The sequence below is a fragment of the Eulemur rufifrons genome, chromosome 30 (assembly GCF_041146395.1).
Source record: "Eulemur rufifrons isolate Redbay chromosome 30, OSU_ERuf_1, whole genome shotgun sequence".
NCBI classification, from domain to species: Eukaryota; Metazoa; Chordata; class Mammalia; order Primates; family Lemuridae; genus Eulemur; species Eulemur rufifrons.
Window position 1 is genome coordinate 66,579,953 of NC_091012.1, and position 22,900 is coordinate 66,602,852.

Here is a 22,900-nt window from a genome sequence, read left to right on the forward strand (position 1 = left end):
ATAGTTACTAGCATTTCTTTGACATACAATAGTCCATTCTTTCATTAGATAATAGCTGAATGTTTTTGAGCTCATATTTCATGCTATTCCATTGGAGGTATCCCATGATCTCTAAAGTGGAAATAAGTGGTTAACAAGGAAAATGAATATATGGGCAACTTCAATGGTTAAATCTGAGATGAGATGGCTCCTTCCCATTAACTTCTTTTCATTGGAATTTTTCTAGCAACCTATTAATTTTTAAACTTGATCAAGTTTCAAGGAATTGAACATTTTCAAAAATTATTCATTGGATTTATCACCATCCATGCAGCCACATAATGGAGATATCTCTCCTCTCTCTCCCTCTCCCCCTTTCTCTCTCTCTTTCTCTGTCTCCCCCTGTCTCTTGGTTTCTCTCTTCCCCTTCACATTCAACATTTCATAAAGAGTTTTCCACATACCCTGGTAACATTGTTCATTTCCCACTAATGCTTTATCCCACTACACCAAGATCCCCAAGATCAATTAACATATGTGAATTCAAACACCTTTGAAGTATCTTCCTTGTGCAACTAAAAATAATAAATGGAATGGAAAATATCCTCATGACAAGCAATTATAATACAAAATCAGATCAAGCTCTAAATGGAATACATCCCTAAACCAATTAAGGGATTTGGACAGTAGTCTGGACAAAAACCAACTCCAGAGAATGATTGTCTTCTTTCACCAGCCTGGCCCAGATTAGGTTCCACATGTGCAGGATAAGCCTGCACAACTAGCAGTTCAAATGAAAGACATACAATTGGGCCCATACAGATGGAAGACCTTACACATTCAAGATACACTGAGACATCATTTTAGGCTAGTTGGCTCTGGGGAAACACTAAGACATTGAACACATAAGGGGGAAAAGGGGGTTTGAAATTAATATCTTCAGATTTTGTAAGTACTCCCTATAGCGCATAAACCGAGGAAATGTGTGTATCTGTTTCAGTAAGTCTGCAAGAGAGTGCACATGACAAGGAGGGATACATGACAGGTCCCACTGTTGAGATGTGAATGTGTATTTGTTCTCCTCATGTTTCTTCTTTCCTGCTCTTCCATGAGGTAGCCAGGTATTTAGAGGTAAAATCATGGCACAAAACATCATATTTCACTTATAAATATATACATATGTAAAAACGTATAGATAAACATCTTAAAAATATAAAACCCAAATTCTGCATAGTGATTACCTCTGAAAAAGAAGGAGCCTAATGCAATCAGAGAAGACTTAAAAGTGTGTTTCAGGCCGGGCACAGTGGCTCATATCTGTAATCCTAGCACTCTGGGAGGATGAGGCAGGAGGATTACTTGAGGCCAGGAGTTCGAGATCAGCCTGAGCAAGAGTGAGATACCATCTCTACAAGAAATAGAAAAATTAGCCAGGAGTGGTGGCACGTGCCTGCAAGTCCCAGCTACTCAGGAAGCTGAAGCAGGAGGATCAATTGAGTACAGAAGTTTGAGGGTGCAGTGAGCTACAATTATGCTACTGTACTGTAGTCCAAGCAACAGGGTAAGACTCTGTCTCAAAAAAAGTGTGTTTCAATTGCATATGAAATGTTTTATATGTTGACATGAGTACATAGAAGTCTATTATATTCTATAATTTTGTATATTTCTGAAATATTTCATAACAACTACTTTCTCTCTGAGATTTGATTCTAAATTTAAAATGGTCCATATTAATTTGAAATTTGGGGAAACAATTCCAGAGATAAGTGAATTGATCAATAACCTCATCACTGATTAATTTTTAAATGAATAATTTTTGTACATTACCTCCCATTTGATTCTCTGCAGGTATATTTAATGTATGTTCATTATATATGGGTTTCATTTATTTGGAGACTCAACATTTCCTAAAGATCATGAAACCAGTTATTAAATGTACACACATTTTTCTCCCCACTCTATCTGACTCCAAAGCCTACTTCCCTACTATTGGGAAATACAATCTTTTCCTGTATAAGGGTTGAGGCAAGTACAGGGAAGTAACTCCCCATGGTCCTGTACACAAGGATAGATCTGATAGTGGGGACCCAGGTCCCCTGATTTTGGCATGTTGTACAGCAGACCCATCTTCATGCTCTGCCATTGTGTACTGTCTCCTCTCTGGGCCTCAATGGGAAGCTGCTATTCCAGTGTCAAAATAGAAGGCAAAAGAAGATGGTAAGAAAGGACATCAAGTAAAAAGTAATTAGGGAATTATTTGCTTTCTCCTCCACTCTGTGATCAGGAAACTTGTCCTACAAAGAAGAGACAGCTAAGCTTTTCTATCATAGAAATATGTAAACATACCCTTTCCTGTTGCTTCAAATCTAATTTATCTTTAGGAGATGTTCATGTTAAAGGTGTATCTTTTGTGGAAGGGAGTTAATAGGGCAGGCTAATATCTATAGTTCTCGCAGTATTACATGTTAGACACTTTCCATAGGTTTGCTCATTGTTCATTTTTTCCTCACAACAGCTCAATGAGGTAAGTATCAATATGTCCACTTGACAGATGCCCCAAGTCAGGGTCACAAAGGGTAACTATTATAGGGTCACACATCTAAGTAGAGGCAGGAATGGGGATCTACCAGATACACACACACACACACACACACACACACACACAATAATCCCACACACATACATATAACATACAGAAAACACGTGCACATACATGTATTATTTTGTAAATTAACATCACATTTTTAAGCACTTTCCTTTTTATTCAACATAATGGCCCAGGATATAAATTTGCATTTCTTTAGTTCTTGTAATTTGACATGTTTTTGAAAGTTTAATGCATATGTAAGTTTTTTATATGACTTACTTGTAGATATTTTTGCCTGTCTCTCTATTCTTCAGGAAGAGTTCTTTCCACATTAAGGAGATTAATAGGGTTGTTTCGCAGGAAAAGTAGCCCCAAGAAAAGGGCAATAACCATTCTATATACCAAATAAAAAGAGAGAGCAAATAAAATATATATCCTAGTGAAAGATCTACTGAAATTATATATGTAATTTATACATATGTATAAATAATAGAACAGAACTGAGTCTTAATCAAATATATTGACTATATCAATAATGTAAATGGATATAACTTACCTATTGAAAGAAACAGATTTGCAGAATGCCTTTTAAAGTAAATTCCAAAATTATTTGTTTTCAAGAGACATATCTAAAACAAAGATTTTGGTTATGTTAAAAATTTCAAAATATCAAATGTATATCAGACAATTACAAATAAAAACAATTCAGGGTTTATAATGATATTTAAGAGGGCACAATTGAGAATTTTATTTAAGAGAATAAAAGGGATTTAAAAAAACAAAAAAACACACTTGATAATACTAATGGCTAAAACTCACTAGGAACATTAGTTATTAATACTTATGTACCTAATCATGCAGCAAAAATAAATTTTGTAGAGCAAAAATGACAGAAGGAACAGGAGAATTACGAAAAATCATATTAATATCTGGGGCTGTTAAATTTTGGGTTCAAATGCAAGTACAGGATTAAAATTGTGGAATTATATGAGAATAATGATAATGAAAATGGAATATATCAGAATGTACCACTACAGCAGTTATCAGAGAATATTTTAGGCATTAAATACTTAGATTGGTAAAAATAAAAATAAATGAATTGAACATTAAATTCAGAAAGCCAGATAAGGAACCACAACATAAACTAAAAGAATGCAGGCAAAAAAAAAAAAAAAACTAGTTAGAAGTGGAAGTGGAAATGAATGGGTTAGAAAACAAAACTACAGTGAGATTTATGTACAAAAGTAATGGCAGGTTTACTTGGGAAGATATCAAAAACATGGAAAGTCACTGAATAAGTTAATCAAAAAGGGGAGAAAGAAAAATGCATGAAGTTTAAAATGACAAGGGTGACACAGTCTTCACTACAACAGTCTTCAATACAAAGAAAATATGAAGTCTCTTAAATGCAAAGTTTGCAGAATTCTATTCAAATACATTTGAAAACAGATGAAATGGATAATTTTCTAGTAAAACACAACTTACACAAATTGGCCCCAGTAAAGGCAAAAGGTCTAATGAGATCAATCACATATAACACATACTGAATTTGGATAAATAATTCTTTCATAAAAAATCACCAGCTCCAGATAATTCCAGAAGAGAATTCTAGCAAACTGCTAGATGTAAGATAATACCAACATTATTCAAACTATTTCAAGGGTGTGGGAACTATATAAAATGAAGAAGTATAAAACTGATTTAAAAACACAGCTAAAATTGTATCAAAAATAAAATTACAGATCAGATAAAATAACAAGAAAGATTGTTCTTAAATATTAGCAAACCCCAATAAAAACACATCAAAAATAGATCATGACCTTATGGAGTTTATGACCTTATGGAACTTATGCCATGTATACAAAGTGTTTCAATATCAGAAAGACTAGTAATATAATTTGAGTATTAATGGAGCCAAGGCAATAATTATACCACTACCTCCATATGTAAAAAGATATTTAACAGTGTCAGCATTCCACAGGCCAAAAGATCCAGTTTCTTAAGCAAATAAATTAGAAGGTTAAAAAATAAGTGGTGAGACTTTCGATTAGAAGCAATATAACACTTCAGAGAAGGTTAAAGAGGAATTAAATCAGAGAAATTACAATTAAAACCACAATTAGGCACCACCACAAACCCACCAGAACAACAAAAATTTTAAAAAATTGTTTCTTAGTCTGTTTTGTGATGCTATAACAGAATAACTGAGACTGAGTAATTTACAAACAGAGAAATTTATTCTCTCACAGTTCTGGAGGCCAGGGATTCCAAGATCAAGGTCCAGGTATCTGGTGAGGGCCTTCTTGCTGTGTTATCACATGGTGGAAGGCAGAAAGACAAAAGAGTAGGAATTCATTCCCCGAAAAAGCCCCACCTCCCAACACTGTAGCAAGGGAGATTAAGTTTCCAACACATGAATTTTAAGGGACACATTCAGACTACAGCAGGTGAAAAATTCCAAGTGTTGGCAAAAATGTGGAATAGTTAAACTCTTACACACTGCTGGTTGGAATACAAATGGGAACAACCACTTTGAAAAACTTGCAGTTTCTACTGAGCTGAACATACACATACCTTATGACTCAGAAATGCCACTCTTTGATATACACCCAAGAGAAATAAACGTCCATCCAAAAGATACATACAAGAACGTTCACAGCACTATTTTCATAATAGGTCAGAAACTGAAAAATATGTAAATCCTCATAGTGGAGATATATATATATATATATATATATATAGTTAAATACCCACACAGTGTAATACTATCCACCAATGAGAATGACAATCTGTAAGTACAGAAAACAAAACGTAAAGGACACACACATTATGTTGATTGAAAAAGAGCTAGACACAAAAGAGAACATGCTGTTATGAGTCCAGGAATTTTTCTTCTAACATCCCATAGAGTTTGGGGAAAATCAATGCCCCATTTCCTTTTATTTGAAGGCACTTAGTGTCTTCTTATATTACCTGCACATTTATGTAAGAGAAGCATATATCTTCTGAGCCCTTGAAAAGTGATTTACTACATATAACAACAAGATTAATGCCATGTCTGATGGACAGGCAACAGAGTGCAATTCAGGAGACATACGTGGACCACAGCGACAGGTCTAACCCACTAACTCTAAGGAGCCTTGAGTACTCACCGCAATACATCTGTTTCACCTATTAAAGGGTGATCAGACCAGCCCTGCTGCCCAATCAACAAAGCACAGAACAATGTGATTTCTAACTGGAAAAGCACTCTGAATTCCTAAAAGGGAACAGAATTCACCATGGAAGTCCACAGAATTTAACAGCCAAGCTGTATAAAGCATAGTAAATGTGATGATTATAATGTTTTTTAAAAAATTATTATCCTTTTGTTTTTACAATTATAGCCTTTTTGTTTTTCTTAAATAAATACCACCTGGTACATGGCAGAAAGGCTATGGAAGAATAGTTTTCACCCAAAGACATATGGCCCTGTCTAACATCAACCACCATGGACTGACATGGTTCAGCACATGTCTTTTTCTTCTTCCTAAGTGTACTGGTTAGGAGGGTGGGCTCTGGAGACAGACTAGGGAAGAGCCCTAGTTCTTAAAAACTATCTGACTTTGAATACTTTTATTTCACCTTATAGTCACCCAAATGCCTTATCTTTAAAGCCAAAATTATGCCATGCTTACTGTAGAAGATAAAATGTTTTTAAACAAATATTAATATTACTTCGTGTTTTAGTTTTACAAGTTTACGTGGTCAGGAATCCCAGTATTTTAAAAATCCCACTGCAAAGTCATTGAAACACCTGGATTTCTGTGACCTTGGGAGAGTGAAATAGCCTCTCTGTGGCTCAGTTTCTCTTCTATAAAGTGGGGAAAATAATTGTCCCTACTTCATGGGTTGTTGCTTTGAAAATTACTTGAGTTAATATATAAAAACCCTTAGAACAGTGGTAGGCACACGGTAAAAGATCAACAAATGTGAGTTCTATAAAATTTGCAGGCTGACATTTTTACAGTTTTGATAGTTTTATAGTTGGCATTTGTCTTTAATAAAGCTTACTGTTCTTCCAACTCAATCCTATTCATCAATTGATTCTGAATAACAGGAGAAAATCACAATGAAATTAGACATTAAAGGATTCAAAATTTTAATGGACCTTGTCACAAATCCACAGAAGTGCTTTTAAAACCAGGATGAGAAATAGAACCAACTGGTGAAAATATTCAAGATGTAGACATCTCCCCAACTTTGATCAAGTGACTTAGGGTAGATGGAAATATCTGCTATTTTAAGAAGTAATCCCTTATGATTTTGACGAAGTAGTCCATGGACCTCACTTGGAAAAATCCTCACATCAATAGTTCACATTTGACTACCATTAATTTAATGCCCACCATGCAGAGTTCTGGGACATTTCATGTAATTACTCAAAAGTGCATTGGACATTTCCTCCCACCTAAGCCCACAGATTGCTTTCCCACATGGGATCACAATTAAACTCCGGACTATAATTGGTGGTCAAGAGGAATGGGAAATGTTATCCTATAGTGTAAACAAGGACGGTCAAAAGGCAGTGACTGACCTGACATGTCACAATGAAGGAAGCCTGATTTCTTCACTCTTGCTCCAGTAACCTGTTTAGCAAACTCCACAACACATTGGGTTCTTCTCTATGAGCTCCTGGTCTAGGGAAGAGTCCACATCCTTGTCAGATGTCATACTACAAAAGGGAGAAATAGGCTGGTAGTACAGGACTGGCTGCCCTGGCTGAACAGACCCATCACCCAAAACCTGCATTGGACCTTGCACCTCACGCAGGGGCATCGGGAGGGCTGAAGTTGGGGCCTGAGCTGACTGTAGCCGGTGGGTGATGGGAGTGTCGGCACCTGGTTGGTCTGGAATTGGCAGCCGGGAGACTGATGGTGGCGGGGTGTCTGGCGGATTCGGGGGCACTTCTGGACGTGTCACAGTAGGGCTGTAGGGGGGCCGTGGTGGCTCCTCTTCAGGAGCTTCCTGATAGATGGGTTTGTACAGTTTGGAGTCTCTGGTCCTTTGGGCCACAAAAATCCTGCTCTGTCCCTTATTAGCAAAGAACCGGACCCAAGGGGGCAGGGTCTGAGCAATCTCTAGCCATGAATCTATGTAAGGGAATTGGTTGGGGTGGCCAGGAGTCCCGGTCACAACTTCCAAAACTGCTCACACGGTGGGGAGGTCTAGAGTTCCTGTTGTAGGACAGTCAAACCCAAATGCCGGCCATTCGTGTTCACAGAGGGCCCTAAGTCTGCTGGGACTCAGTGTGACACTGTAATCTCCCGTGAAACCCTTCTTAAAGTTCTTTAACATGCATTTAAGGACTGTAGGCTTAGATTCTACACTACCCACCCTAGATCCCTGAACGGCGTCGCAGTTTAACAGACAAAAGGTGTGTGTGTGGGGGGGGTTTCTCTCAGGTGTCCGCCTGGCTGAGTCCCTCGTGGGAACTCAGGCGCGTCTTGGCTAAGGTGTGCCCGTATAAACCCCGGGCCTGGTCACTTCTTTTAGGGGAGTGAATCACTGTTATGCCGTACGCCGCCGCCACAGAACCGCAGGTGAGGACCCACTCAGATTCTGTAGCCATAGCTGTGGAACCACAAACAGTCACTCTTCACTCACTCACTCAGACAGGCAGGGGTTACACATTCCCGCCCTGGGAACTCCCTGCACTCAGGAGGTGATCAAGCTCCTATTCCGTCGTCTGACGGACCTGACTCGGACGGGTCCCAGGACTTTACCTGGTCCGATGCCTCCAGACCTGATTTGACTTGTCCTTCTCTCCGGCGTGTCCGGGCGAGTTCAGGCCCCCACGGCCAGCGGAAGCTCCCAAGGAGCGAAGATATTCCGCAAAAAGGCGGTTGGCTCCGGTTCGCTTCTGTCGCTGAGGTCCCACTGGTCGCTGCGCCCGTCCCCGAACCGGTGGCTTCCAGCGGCCAGCGCGGTCGGTTTTCCCGGTCAGGGAACCAAAATGTTACAGCAAGTGTTACAGCGAGTGGTCCCCAGGACAAACCAAGCGGCACACAGAGAGTCGGAGAATCAACGTTTATTCGATGGCGGGCTCAGAGGAGTCTCGCCACCAAATTCTGAGCCACGTCTACCCAATTCTTCCCACTTTTATTAAGTTGGGGTGATCCAAGGGGAGGGGGGGTCTCAGGTGACAACGCCCGCCAGGTAATGTTTAGTGTCTGCACCAGGCAATAGGATTAGTGTTATGCTGATGTGCCAAATGTTAGGTCAGTGATATGTTAATGTACCAGGTGTTAGGTTAGTGACATGCTAATGTGAGTCCTCCATGAGGGGTGGGGGTCTCAGGCCGCTGTGCAAGCAATAGATGGGAGCTTTCCTTATCATCCACACTTTCCAACTGTGGCAGTGGCTTGAGAGTGAGTCAAGAACAGAGTCCAGAGCCTTCCCTTTGTGCCACAATGTCAGCATTATTACTTTGCTCACTCCTCTATAGCCTTTCTCACATGACTTCACTTGGGGAGTATAAATGGCACCGCCTTTATGGTGTCAGTATGCAGATACCTATCAAAGGACTACATAGGTACACACCCTTTGCACCAACAATTTCCCTTTTAGAAGTTTATCTTCTGGACGTAGTGGAAGATGTTGATGATTATCTGGTTATAAAAATTGCCATCCTGATAATTCTCTTCCTTCAATTCTGAGCCTGAATTTAGGAAGGGAGACCAACAGGTATATAAAGCCATGAAGGGGCAAAAGGAAGCAAAGGTAAATGCTGTTGTCAACGCACCCACACACAGTGATACACACACACACACACACACACACACACTGACACATTAATATGCAAACCATGTTCTGTTATCACAATACTAGAATTCTCCCAAGACAGTTTGTTGGCCTCTAAGGAGATACATTCCGTTTACTAGTGCAAACAGCCACATTAACTCTGCCCTGAACTGCTCCCTTCAGCAGTGCACAGACTGTGAAAAGCTGTCATCCACACAGTGTAGATAATAGGGACTATCAGAACACTCTGAATAACATGGGGATGTGAAAATTGATTATGTCACAAACACAGGATGGATTTCTAGAAGTCAACAGAAACAAATTATAATGAAAAAATGATGAAAGATGATTTATTGCCTATTAGATTAGCAATAGCAATCATTCCCTTTACTTCTAAAATGTGGAGATACAAGTCCTTACATACTGCGATGTAAGGAACATAAATTAGTAACAGTACTTGGAATTCATCATGTTTATATAAAATTTTATAATTTCCAGGGTTTTGAAAGGACATTTCCGGGAACTTTTTATAAAGAAAAGCTTACAGAGATATTTGCATATACAGTATAGGAGCAGGGTGTTCAGTACACTATTGTTTGCAACAGAAAAAAATGGTAAAGCAACCAAATTTTCATCACTAGGATACTAATGAAGTGAATTTGGGGGCACTCACATGATGAAAAGTCTTGTCAAAAAAAATGAAACTAAAACTTCATTGTAAAGAAATTTAAAATGTTATTATAGAAATTCATTTGCATAAAAAGACGATCATAATTAAGGCAGGTCACACAGATCATTAATTGGCCAGGATGATAAGGAAACCCCCCATCTATTACTTAGCACAGCAGCCACCTGAGACCCCCACCCCTCACAGAAGACCCGCATCAGCATAATACTAACCTAACACCTGGCCATCAACTAACCTATTACCTGGCGCATCAGCATAACACCAAACCTATTACCTGGTGCAGCAACATAGTACTAACCTATTACCTGACACATCAACTAATCTATTACCTGGCAAACATTAGTCACCTGAGACCCCACTCCTTGGATCACCCCAACTTAATAAAATTGGGAAAAATTGTGTAGACAGGGCTCAAAATTTGGTGACGAGACCCCTCTGAGCCCGCCGGCAAATAAACCTTAATTCTCCGACTCTCCATGTGTCTCTCGGTTTGTCCTCGGCACCACTCACTGTAACACTTGCTGTAACAAGGACGTATTTTTATTTGTACAGGTCTGTAGCTATTTACCTAGAGCTTTCAAATAATAAAAATAGAAATGATCATTTTGTTCCTCTTACTTCGAATTTTCCCTTCAACACAGTAAGGGCTGTGTTTTCTGTCTTGAGGCCGTCAGTATGCCTGTACTCTAAGAATGCCTCCATTTCTACCCAGATTTCCAGAAAGCTCTGTAGGGTGTGATTGGGCCACAGCCCTTCCCTCCCACCTTCCTGCTCAGCGATGTTCCAGCTGCAGTTCAGGCTTCTGTCACGAGAGGGCACCAAGGTACCAGCATTATCAGATTCTCTACAGCTGCGGTCCACAACCCCCGGGCACAGAGCTCTGCTGCCCCCCGCCCCCTCCTCCATCCGTGGAAAAATTGTCTCCTATGAAACTTAGGAAAGTGGAGGCTGTGGGGTGCACAACAAGAGGTGAACAGCGGGCCAGCGAGGGAAGCTTCATCTGTATTTACAGCCACTCCCTATCGCTGGCATCACCTCTTGAGCTCCACCTCCCCCCTCCCTCCGGTCCCTACCCCCTCCCCCCATCTGTGGAAAAATTGTCTTCAATGAAACCTCTCCCTGGTGCCAAAAAGGTTGAGGATCACTGCTCTACAATGACGTGTAAGCTAAGAAGAAACAAACAAACCCATACCTCCCTTAAAACACGATTTATGAACTGAGGTGCAGAATTATTCTGATTCTGTCTGAATAAATCTGATAGGCTTTTAAAAAAGACTGTAAACTAAGATACAAGGTAGCCCTAATGCACCTGGGGTTTACTGGAAGGCAGGCATAGGGCAGTGCAGGGCAGGCAGAAGGTGACTGAGAGAGGATGAAGGTGCTGCAGTGGGGTCTGTGCAGCTGTGTCCATAGTGTCCCAGAGAGGGGATGACTGAGAGGGGGTGGGAGAAGGTCTGGGAAGCCTGCACAGGGGTGGGTAATGGAGGGTGAATGCCCTGCTGTCTGGTAGGGAGCTCTCTACAGTGTGGACATCTCGACCCACACTGAGGGAAGAGATACAACAGTAAATGCCATGTATATTTGAGGTCAATATCAAATGTAACTGCTTTAATATACATATGACTTTGCCAAAAATAACTGGTATCATAGTAAACAGCTTCATAACATTTCTTACTCTTTGCATAATTTGTCACTAAAAATGAAAAAAAAAATGAGTTGGTCCGAGGGTTGTGGCTTATTGTTAAGCTGACTTAACAAAAATGAACAAAAATGGAGACACCTGTGACGCTGTTTGGTGGCTAGAGCCAGGACTGCAGCTCTGAGAAAAGACCGGGGGGACAGCAAGAGGCAAGAAGGGAGCTTGGGAGGTTGGGAGTTGATCAAAGTGATCAGACAAGGGTTTTTGGAACTTTTCACTTACCCGAAGCAATCCCTCTGTCTTAGGCTGTTCACATCGCTATAAAGGAAATACATGAGACTCGGTAATATATACAAAAAATAGGTTTATTTGTCTCACGGTTCTGTGGGCTGTACAAGATGTAAGGTGCCAGCATCTTCTGGTAAGGGCTTCAGGGAGCTTCTAACATGGCAGGAGGTGAAGAGGGCACAGGCATGTCACATGGCAAGAGAGGGAGCAAGAGAGAGAAGTGCCAGGTTCTTTTTAACAGTCAGTTTTTGAGTGAACTAATAGAGCAAGAACTCAGTAATTACAGGGAGGATGGCACCAAGACATTCATGAGGGATCTTCCCCTGCCACCTGTGACCCAAACACCTCCCACTAGACTCCACCTCCAACAATGGGAATCAAATTTCAACATAAGATTTGAAGGGGACAAACATCCAAACTCTATCATCCTCTGTATCATTTTTCAGGAATATTTTTAAAAGTACATTTTCTGGGATATTTACGCCTGAGGTCATAAGCCAGTCCTGGTCTGCAGGTAGAGCTACAATAGCTAGAAACACACACACACACACATTCACAAATGCAGAGTCAATTCAATTTTTTATCTGCCTCATTTCCTGATGAAATTGAGTATAATGCATGCTTTTACAAAGTAAGGAATTTGTGGAATATATGTGCACACTACTTTTGTCATTCTGATCATAAATACATTCTGTTTTCAATTTTTTATCAAAATATATTTTCCTGAATACAAAATTTCAAACACTATACGAAAGCACATTTATAAATTTAAGTTATCCTGCATCACTCACTGGCCAAGCTTCCATCACCTAACACAAAGGAGTCTGTTACATATAGAATTGTGCACACTCTCCAAACCCGTCCCTGCAGATGAGGTGCACACAAACATGTACACCTATATACACATATAGTCTTTTCCAAAAATGCAGTCGAAGTCTTCATCTTCTTTTGCAAACTGTCTTTTTTACTTTATGTAAATTCTCAGGATTTTTTTTTTTTTTTTTTTTTTTTTTTGAGACAGAGTCTTGCTTTGTTGCCCAGGCTAGAGTGAGTGCCGTGGCGTCAGCCTAGCTCACAGCAACCTCAAACTCCTGGGCTTAAGCGAGCCTACCGCCTCAGCCTCCAGAGTAGCTGGGACTACAGGCATGCGCCACCATGCCCGGCTAATTTTTTCTATATATATTTTTAGCTGGCCAGATAATTTCTTTCTATTTTTAGTAGAGACGGGGGTCTCGCTCTTGCTCAGGCTGGTCTCGAACTCCTGACCTCGAGCGATCCACCCGCCTCAGCCTCCCAGAGTGCTAGGATTACAGGCATGAGCCACCGCGCCCGGCCTAATAGTTCAATTTTTATTCCACTTAAACCCCTGCTATTCCATTGGAGGTGTCTCATGAGCTCTAAAGTGGAAATAAGCAAGTATGAAGGGAAATGAATAAATGAGTAATTTCAAGGGTTAAATCTGAGATGAGATAGGTCCTTCACATTAGCTTTTAAACTTGCTCAAATTTCAAGGAATTGAAGATTTTAAAAAATTCCTCCTTGGATTCCTCATCCTCCATTCAGCCACAGGATTAGACTCCTTTCCTCCCCTCATTCCCTCTCTGCTCAGCTCTCACTCTTCTCTTGCCCTCTGGTTCTTTGTCTCTCATCTGCTCTACTTCTCTATCTCCTTCTCTCTTTCAAATTCAAATTACCAAAACAAGTTTTCTACATTCCCTGTTCACATTCTTCAATACCTACTGACTCTTTATCCGACCTGACTATGGCTTCTATCCACAGGATTGCAATGGATGTGCTCTTACCAAGAACACAATCTACCTTTTTGTCAGTAGGTCTCAATTTTTGTATACATACATTAGCGTACTGGTATTGCTTTTAATGACATCCTAAAATAGGCATGCTTGCGCACACTGCTTCTTTCACTTAACAACAAATCTGTGACAATTGCCCCGGCTCTGGAGCATGATGCACTGGACACAAATCCAAGCTGTCCTACTTCCTGACTCTGCTGTCTTGGGATTTAGCAAGAGTACCTAATTCATAAGGGTGTTCTGAGCACTGAATGACTCAATACATAAAAAGCATATGGTACATAAGAAATATTAGCCACTTTAAATTATTTTAACATGTTACTGACATGAAAAACAAGATACTGACTAATGTTTATTCATAATCAATGACATTTGCAGTATATTGTTTGTGAGTATGTTCATTTCCTGGGATTGCCACAACAAATTATTAATATCATGAACTTTGTGTATTTAAACAATAGAAATTTATTATCTTACAATTCAGAAGTACAAAACCAAGGCCAGAATTAATAAGGCAAGGCTATAGCCGGGGCCACCCTGTCTCTGAAGCCTTTCAAGGAGAATCATTTCTTAGCTCTTCCTGCTTTTGGTGGCTGCTGCTTATTTGGTTTGTGGCAGCATCACTCCAGTCTCTGCCTCTGTCTTCACACGGCCTTCTGCCCTGTGTGTCAAATCTCCCTCTGCTTTCTTTTATAAGGACACCAGTCACTGGATTTAGGCACCAATTTCAATCCAGGATATTCACATCTGGAGGTTTTTAGCTTAATTATATCTGCATAGACCTTATTTCTTAATAAATGTGGGGAGTTATGATTGAGACATATTTTGGGAGTGACACAATTCTACCCACTCCAGTGAAACAAGCAAGTTACACAGTGAAATGTAAGACAAAGTATCTTTTGTATGTAAATATATAAATTCATGCATACATATTCAATCATAGGTTTAATATCCTCTGTATATGAAATACTCTTAAATAACAGAGATAGGTCAATGATACAAAGAGATAATGCACATAAAAATCAATATAAATCCCCAAAGAACATTTGAAAAAACACAAAGCAAATAAAAAATAAAATGAAAAAAGAATCATATCTACTCAATCAGGAAAGTCATAGATGATAATGCAATATATGGTTTCATTATGCAGAAGAATATATATATTGACATTGGTTTATAATTACATGTGTTACTAAAATAAGTTAGTTATTACATGCAGAAAAAATCTGGAGAATAGATACCAATAAATTAAGAGACTATTTTTGTATAATAGAGAGGGAGAAGATGGGGACAGATAGAATATTTTTAATTTCTAATATATGTCTTGACTATATTTGATATATCTTAGACAATGAAAAGATTTAACTAACAGTGTGACAAAGTTAGTGAGATAACGTGTTGTAAATCAGGAAAACCTGTGGCCCTAGTCACAAAATGATAGTGTAGAAATACATTTATTAACTAAGAACCATGTTCATATACTGCTGTGGAAAAAGAGCACATTAAAAAGATTTATTTGATAAATCAGCATGTGTACGTTTGGGGGAGATAGTGGATTCTTTTATTTTGTAAATTTGTGATTTTCTAGTGTTTTAAATATGGCAACTTCATTGTACAAAATGTTGACAACATAAGATAATTGTGAACTGATTATAAATATGATACTCATATTTATTGTTTTTTTTTTTTTTTTTTTTTTGAGACAGAGTCTCACTCTGTTGCCCAGGCTAGAGTGAGTGCCGTGGCGTCAGCCTAGCTCACAGCAACCTCAAACTCCTGAGCTCAAGCAATCCTCCTGTCTCAGCCTCCCGAGTAGCTGGGACTACAGGCATGCGCCACCATGCCCGGCTAATTTTTTTTTTTTTCTATATATATTTTTAGCTGTCCATATAATTTCTTTCTATTTTTAGTAGAGGTGGGGTCTCGCTCTTGCTCAGGCTGGTCTCGAACTCCTGAGCTCAAACGATCCGCCCACCTCGGCCTCCCAGAGTGCTAGGATTACAGGCGTGAGCCACCGCGCCCGGCCTCATATTCATTGTTTTTTTTTTTTTTTTTTTTTTTTTTTGTTGAGACAGAGTCTCACTTTGTTGCCCAGGCTAGAGTGAGTGCCGTGGCGTCAGCTTAGCTCACAGCAACCTCAGACTCCTCGGCTTAAGCGATCCTACTGCCTCAGCCTCCCGAGTAGCTGGGACTACAGGCATGCGCCACTATGCCCGGCTAATTTTTTCTATATAGATTTTTAGTTGTACATATAATGTCTTTCTATTTTTTAGTAGAGACGGGGTCTCGCTCAGGCTGGTCTCGAACTCCTGACCTTGAGCGATCCACCCGCCTCGGCCTCCCAGAGTGCTAGGATTACAGGCGTGAGCCACCGCGCCCGGCCTCTCATATTCATTGTTTAGGAAACATCTTCACGGTATACTGTTTTATGCATAAAAAATTAGATCAAAACTATTTATTTTACAAGGTGTCTGCTTGTGTGATGGGGATTTCCAGGTGTTTCTATGACTCAACCTTCTTCACAACAATTATTTGTACATCAACTAGTGCAGCTTTCTATTCAGTTCACACGAAGGCTAAACTTCTAGTCCTAGGGCTTTAAGATACCAGGATGAGCATGAATATAGCAGAATTGCCACCAGTGTGTAGAAAATCTTTGGCTTATACAACAGAATTCAAGCACCTCCCTCTACCCCAAATTCCCTGCCCATTGCCAAGCTCCCCGGTTGAAAGTTTCACTACTGCATTTCTGATTTTGTCCACCAGGTGGCAGCGTTCTCCACTCTCTGCAGGTTATTTTTCTCCCAGAGATAAGGCATAATTTTCATAAACAGAAACAAAATTTTTCCCCAAGGCAGATAACAAAACAATAAGTTCAGTGTAACCCCCAACTCTCCCTGAAAAATTCATATGTTTATAAAAATAATGAGAGGACATACACATAGTTTTGTTTCCTACTTATTCCTATGTCTACATCTAATTAATTTATGAAATATGTTTTGGGTGTCTACTTCAGAGGTTCAAATCACTTGAGGTGAAAGGATATCAGAAATTTTATAAAGGATGGGCCAGCCTGACAACACCAGAATCCAGTGATCAGTTTCAAGTTCGCAGGAGGAGAGACAAGCAGACCCAATGAGTCTCCTGGTATAACACCGTAGGAGTAAAGGACACCATTTCTGGGGTACTCTTGCCAAAAACCTGAATCTGAACAAGGCTTTAAATCTAATTATCAATTTAAAGGAAATTGGAGGGGCCAGAGGAGCATGACAAATAACATAATAAGGATACAATCAGGAAAATCCGGAAGACAAACCCCACAGGATAAAAGATCCAGTTTCTTAAGCAAATAAATAGGAAGGTTAAGAAAAAAAGAAGACAGTCATTCTTTAGATTAAAAAGAAACTTAGAATTTCAGAGAGAGTTAAAGAGAAATTAAAATTAAATTTTAAATCCACAGTGAAATACCACCACATGCCCACCATAAGGAAAAAAATGAAAAAGTTGGAAAATACCAGGTGTTGACCAGAATGTGGAGTAGTGGAACTCTGAATATTGCTGGTGGGAATACAGATTGGAACAGCCAGTTTGACAAACTGTTTGGCAGTATCTACTGAGTTGCATACATAAACCCCATGACTCAGAAATACCATCCTCATCATCCTTTAGCGCATCCCTGGGAGAAATGGTCTCACCAGTCAAAGGGCATCAGACCAGCCCTGCCTCCCAAACAGTGAAGCATAGAAACAGAACAATGTGATTTCCATTTGTAATAGCACTCTGAGTTCCTGAAAGGGAACAGAATTCACCATGGAAGCCCAAGGAATTATTTGAACAGCCAAGTTTTCTAATGCATAGTAACAGTGATGATTATTACCTCTATAAAATAATTATTACCCTTTTGTTTTTACAATGATTACTTTTTCAATTTTTAAAAAATGAATAGCATCTGATTCATGGTCCAAACATTGTTTTCACACGGTTTCCAGCTGAAGAGATAGAGTCCCGACCTAACATCAACTGACATGGGCTAACATGGTTTAACAAATAGCTTTTTCTTTTTCCCAAGTGCACTAGGTAGGAGTGTGGGTTCTGAAGACAGACTAGGGAAAAATCTTGCTTCTTACAAACAATGTGACTGTGAACACTTCATCTTCACTTTACAGTCACTCAAATGCTTCAGCTGTAAAACCTGATTATTAAGTACTAACCTAAGAAGACAAGACTTTTTAAACTAATACTGTTTTGTGATTTGGTTTTAAAGGATAAATGCTCAATAATCTAATTAAAAAAATTCTGCATGGACATTAGGATACCTGGTTCTCTTTGACCTTGGGAGAATGAAAGAACCTCTATGTCTCAATTTCCTATTCTGTAAAATGGGAAAAACACTCATCCCTACCTCATGGATTGTTGCTTTGAGAATTACTTGAATTAGTACATGAAAACCCTTAGAATAGTGCTAAGGGCACAGTAAAAAATCAATAATGTGAGCTGTTTTATACATGCTTGCATATTGAGATTTTTATAGTTCTGATGGTTTTATATTAATAATTTGCATATGTCTTTAATAAAGCTTAGTAGTCTTTACAACTCAATCCTGTCATCAATTGATTTTTTTTCATTTTTATTAGAAAAAATGCTGAATATTTATTTCTTAAGAAAATCCTCAAACACATTTGGTATTTTTTTCCTATGAATCTGTATTTGTGAAGTAAATATTTTCCCAAATTGCATCAAAAACATGCAACAGTTTTTCAAAACAGATGTCTTTAAATCACTGGCAGTCACATGTCATGTACACAGGCTCTCCGCTAAAAGCAAGGATAACTTTCGAAATGGATAGACATTTATTTACTACCAAAGTTCACAGCCAGCGGTTTCTTTCCTCATAAACCTATTTCATGTCAATTGAAAGTATTATAAAATAACATTTCTGTTAACCTATACCCCAAAGATCCAAAGCTTTAGGTCTCTAAGCTTTAGATACACAATAGCGGAAAATGGTTATTTTCACCTGAAAGCCCATCTCTTAATTCTATTAATTGGCTGACGAGATCCACCAAAGAACTGAAAATAATTTCAGAACAGGAAATTCAAAATAACCCACTTTCCTATTATACCCTACAAAATTTCTGAAGTTGCTTATTATTTTCCTTTCAGCATAAAGAAACTAAATGTAATTAATTAGGGGAATAACAAACATTGATATAGCTGTTTGTCTAGATTAAACTGCTAGAGATAAGAGTATGTGAGCACTACATTTCAAAATTAATTCATTTCTAACCATAATTATTTTAAATAATTGTCTTACAATTAATTCTCTTTTATGAATCATCTCTGAGCCTTCGTAATCATACTTAGGTTTTTATAAGTCTGAAGTCTTCTATCTTTGAGGAGACTTCAAGAGACTTCTATAAAACTGACACTAAGGCAGATGATATGATTATCAAATTGAACACAAGTCAATTTTTTTCTAAATGTAGAACTATGGTAAACTAACAATGCTGTGCATACCCAAATGAGTTCCTGAGACAGAGGCTCCTTATTCCCATGTCCTGAGAACTTTCCATAGTTAAGTAAAAATGAAAAATTTTATCCCCATTGTGCTAGTTTTGAATGAAACATACAAATATGTTGTTTCAAATGCAGAATGATGTAATAACTCTGTTATTTCATATGTATCTGGAAATGAGACAAATAAGTGTCCTGGTCCTGTCACAAGAGGTAGAATTCCATCATTTGGTACAACATTCCAAGATAGTGTCAAAGTGACATTCCCAATTCCCTGAAGACCATTTCCATTGTCAAAGAAATAATATGCTGTTTTCATATCTTTCAACAGAAGCTTGAGATTATTACCTTTCAGAACAATGTTGTCCCGAAGGACAACAGACTATTATATTTTTGTTAAATATTCTGCTGCTGAATAAAGAAAAATCTGCTTAACACTCCAATCAAATGTCTTCTCTAGATCAGCAGTTATATGAAATGCAATGAATCCTAAATCACTACTTTCTCTAAATCCAGTGAAGTTTTCTACAATTTTTTAGCATAATCCCAGAGTTGTGCTACCACACCTATACACTCTTGTCTTTGAGCGCTGTGGTGATGAAGCTGCTCAAGTTGAGTGCCACCATCACGTTTGCTGAGCAGCACCAAGCTCATTGTCATCATCTCCTGCGAGCTCTGTCTCCACAAGCACATCTGGGCTCGCAGGGTGCACTGGCTCCAAGTGACCTGTGCCACCTGCAGTGCACAAGTTCCCAGAGTGCCCTCTGCCATGGATCCTTTTTTAAGCTCACCAATTTTCACTACAACCACAGTTGGATGACCTAACTATCCTGACAACATCTCAAAAGCACTGGGAGTGACTGATCTTGGAAAACAGCACCACCATTTCTCCACATGGCCCAACAAAAAGCCCAGGGATTATCCTTGACTCTGCCTTATCCCCACCCATTCTGCAGGCACAGACACTGCAGGTCCTGCCTGCCTTATCTCCAAACACAAAGTCCACCCTTCCCTCTGCACACGGCTGCAGCCCTGGTCCCGTCTACCGGAGTCCCTCCCCTGGGCTTCTGCAATATTCTTCTAATCGTTATCCCCACATGCTCTCTTGTCTCTCTCCAGTCCATTCTCCACACAGCAGCCAGAGTCACCTCTGACAAAAAGAATCAGATCATGTCATTCCCATACTCTAACCCTCCACATTCAGAATAAAACCTAAAGTCTTTACATGGCCCAAGCCATGTGGCTTCTGTTTGTTCTTTGGACCTCATCTCTCACCTGTCTGCACATTGTTACCCAGGCTCCAGTCACTCCAGGTTTTCCTCTGCTCCTAGATCAACTGGTGCCCACTCACAGCATGAGGACACTGACAAAATGGCCTGTCCTTACCTGGCTTCTTCTTGACCTTCAGGACTCAGCTCAAGTATCACTTACTGAGAAAGACCTTCACTGACAACCCTATCTATAATAATCCCTGTCCCGGCCATTTTCTACTATACATGCTTATTTTCTTCAAAACACAAATCCCCATATGAAATCACCTGGCTTACTGACTTGTTTAATTGTTTATTGCCAGTTTTCCCAAACTAGAATAATAGCTCCAGGGACCTTGCCTGTCTTGTTCTCTGTGCTGTTTCCCCAGTGCCTAGTTCAGTACCTCACATATAAATCACTGAATAAATATTACTTAATTGAAGGAATCATTACCAGTTTGATGCACAAAAGAAGATACCAATATTTAAAGCTGAGTAGCAGGAGCAACTGACAATCAAATTTGACATGAAAGCTTTCAAAATATTTTAATGGGCCTTGTTGCAAATCCACAACAATACTTTTCAAGCCTGGGTGAGTACTAGAACCAGCTGGAGAAATTACTCAAAATGAAGGCAGCTCCCAACCCACCTCCCTGGATTTGATTCAGCTGATTTATAGTAGATAAAAATATCTGCTATTTTTATCTTTGTAAAATGCTTTTTATTTTTATTTTTTTTATTTTTTAGAGACAAGGCCTCACTCTGTCACCCAGGCTGGAGTGTGCGATCATAGCTCCTGGGTTCAAGGAATCTTTCCACCTCAGCTTCCCTAATAGCTAGAACTAGATGCATGCACCTCCATGCCTGGATGATTTCTTAATTTTTTTTGTAGAGACAGGGTTCTCCTTATTTTGCCCAGGCTGGTCTCAAACTCCTAGCCTCAAGTGATCCTCCTGCCTTGGCCTCCCAAAGTGCTGGGATTACAGGCTTGAGCCACCGTGCCTGGCCAGTATCTGTATTTTAACAACCAATCCCTCAAGACTGGAAGAAGTGGTCCATAGGCCATACTTGGAAAAATCCTGTCCTCAACAGCTCACATTTGAGTACCATTAATTTAATGCCAACTATGCAGATTTCTGGGACATCTGAAGAGTCTCTGTTAAGGTAATTACTTGACAGTGCACCGGTCCTTCCCTCCCACCTAAATCCTCAGATTTCTTTCCTACATGGAATCACACAAACTACAGAATATTCCTGGTGGTCAAGAGGATTGAGAAATGTTATCCTGTTGTATAATGGGGTAGCAGTGACTGACCTAAAGTGTCCCAATGACAGGGTCCTGATCTCTTCACTCTTGCTCCAGTAACCTGTGGACTTCACACCACACCTGGTACTTCTTTATGAGCTCCTGAGTTTGGGGCACAAAGTCCACACTCTTCTCTGATGTTACACTAGACAAGAGAGTAAGGGGATGAGAAAGCACATGGAATAGAGAGGAAAGTAAGAGGATGGGAAAACACATGAAACGCAGGGGATGGGGTGGTGATGTCTTGCCTATCCCCTCTCAGGTAACTGGAAACTGTGCAGTGATGCTTCTCCTCTCCCCCAGCTCCATCCCACAATCCCTCCCCCACACAGCAGTGACACTGATGCTCACACATAATGGAAATGTGGGCTTATCCCTGCTTGCTGTCACACTTCCAAGTGTTCTTTCTGTAGTCACACTGTTATGTTAATATCAGAGACATCACGTTGACAGAATGAAGGAGGCAAAGTTGGAAAGCAGAACTGATATTTATTGAGGGCCTACTTTATGCCAAATGCCATAGCTTGTTATTATGAGACTTTTCCTCTTCAAATCCTCAAAGTAATGCTCTGAGATGGCATCATTACTACCTTTCTACACACGGGGGAATAGGCTCAGAGAGCAAAGTACACACTTAAAGCATTCGAGGAGGTGTCAAATGTTCACAGAGGCCAAATTGAAGGGGCTTCCACTGGCCAATTCTGGGACAACTTGAGCATCAACACATATATTGAGAGTAGTAACAGGGGGTAACCCTTTGAGAAAAATGGGAATCTCTGAGGCATACTTTTGATATAAATAGATAAGTAAATAATTAAACAAGAAGAAAAAGCTTTACCCTATTCTAAATGGCAACTAATAATTCTAGAAGGAATATCAGAATTGGAATACCAGCATGTGACAACACCATAGTAATAAGGGATTCAGGCAACAATTATAAATGGATACTCTGCACCAAATCCCACAGAGGTCGCTGAGTCACCATTGTAACCATGCTGGCCAAGGAAAGCTGGGAAAAACAAACAACCACCACCCCAATCTTGTTCCTATTATGT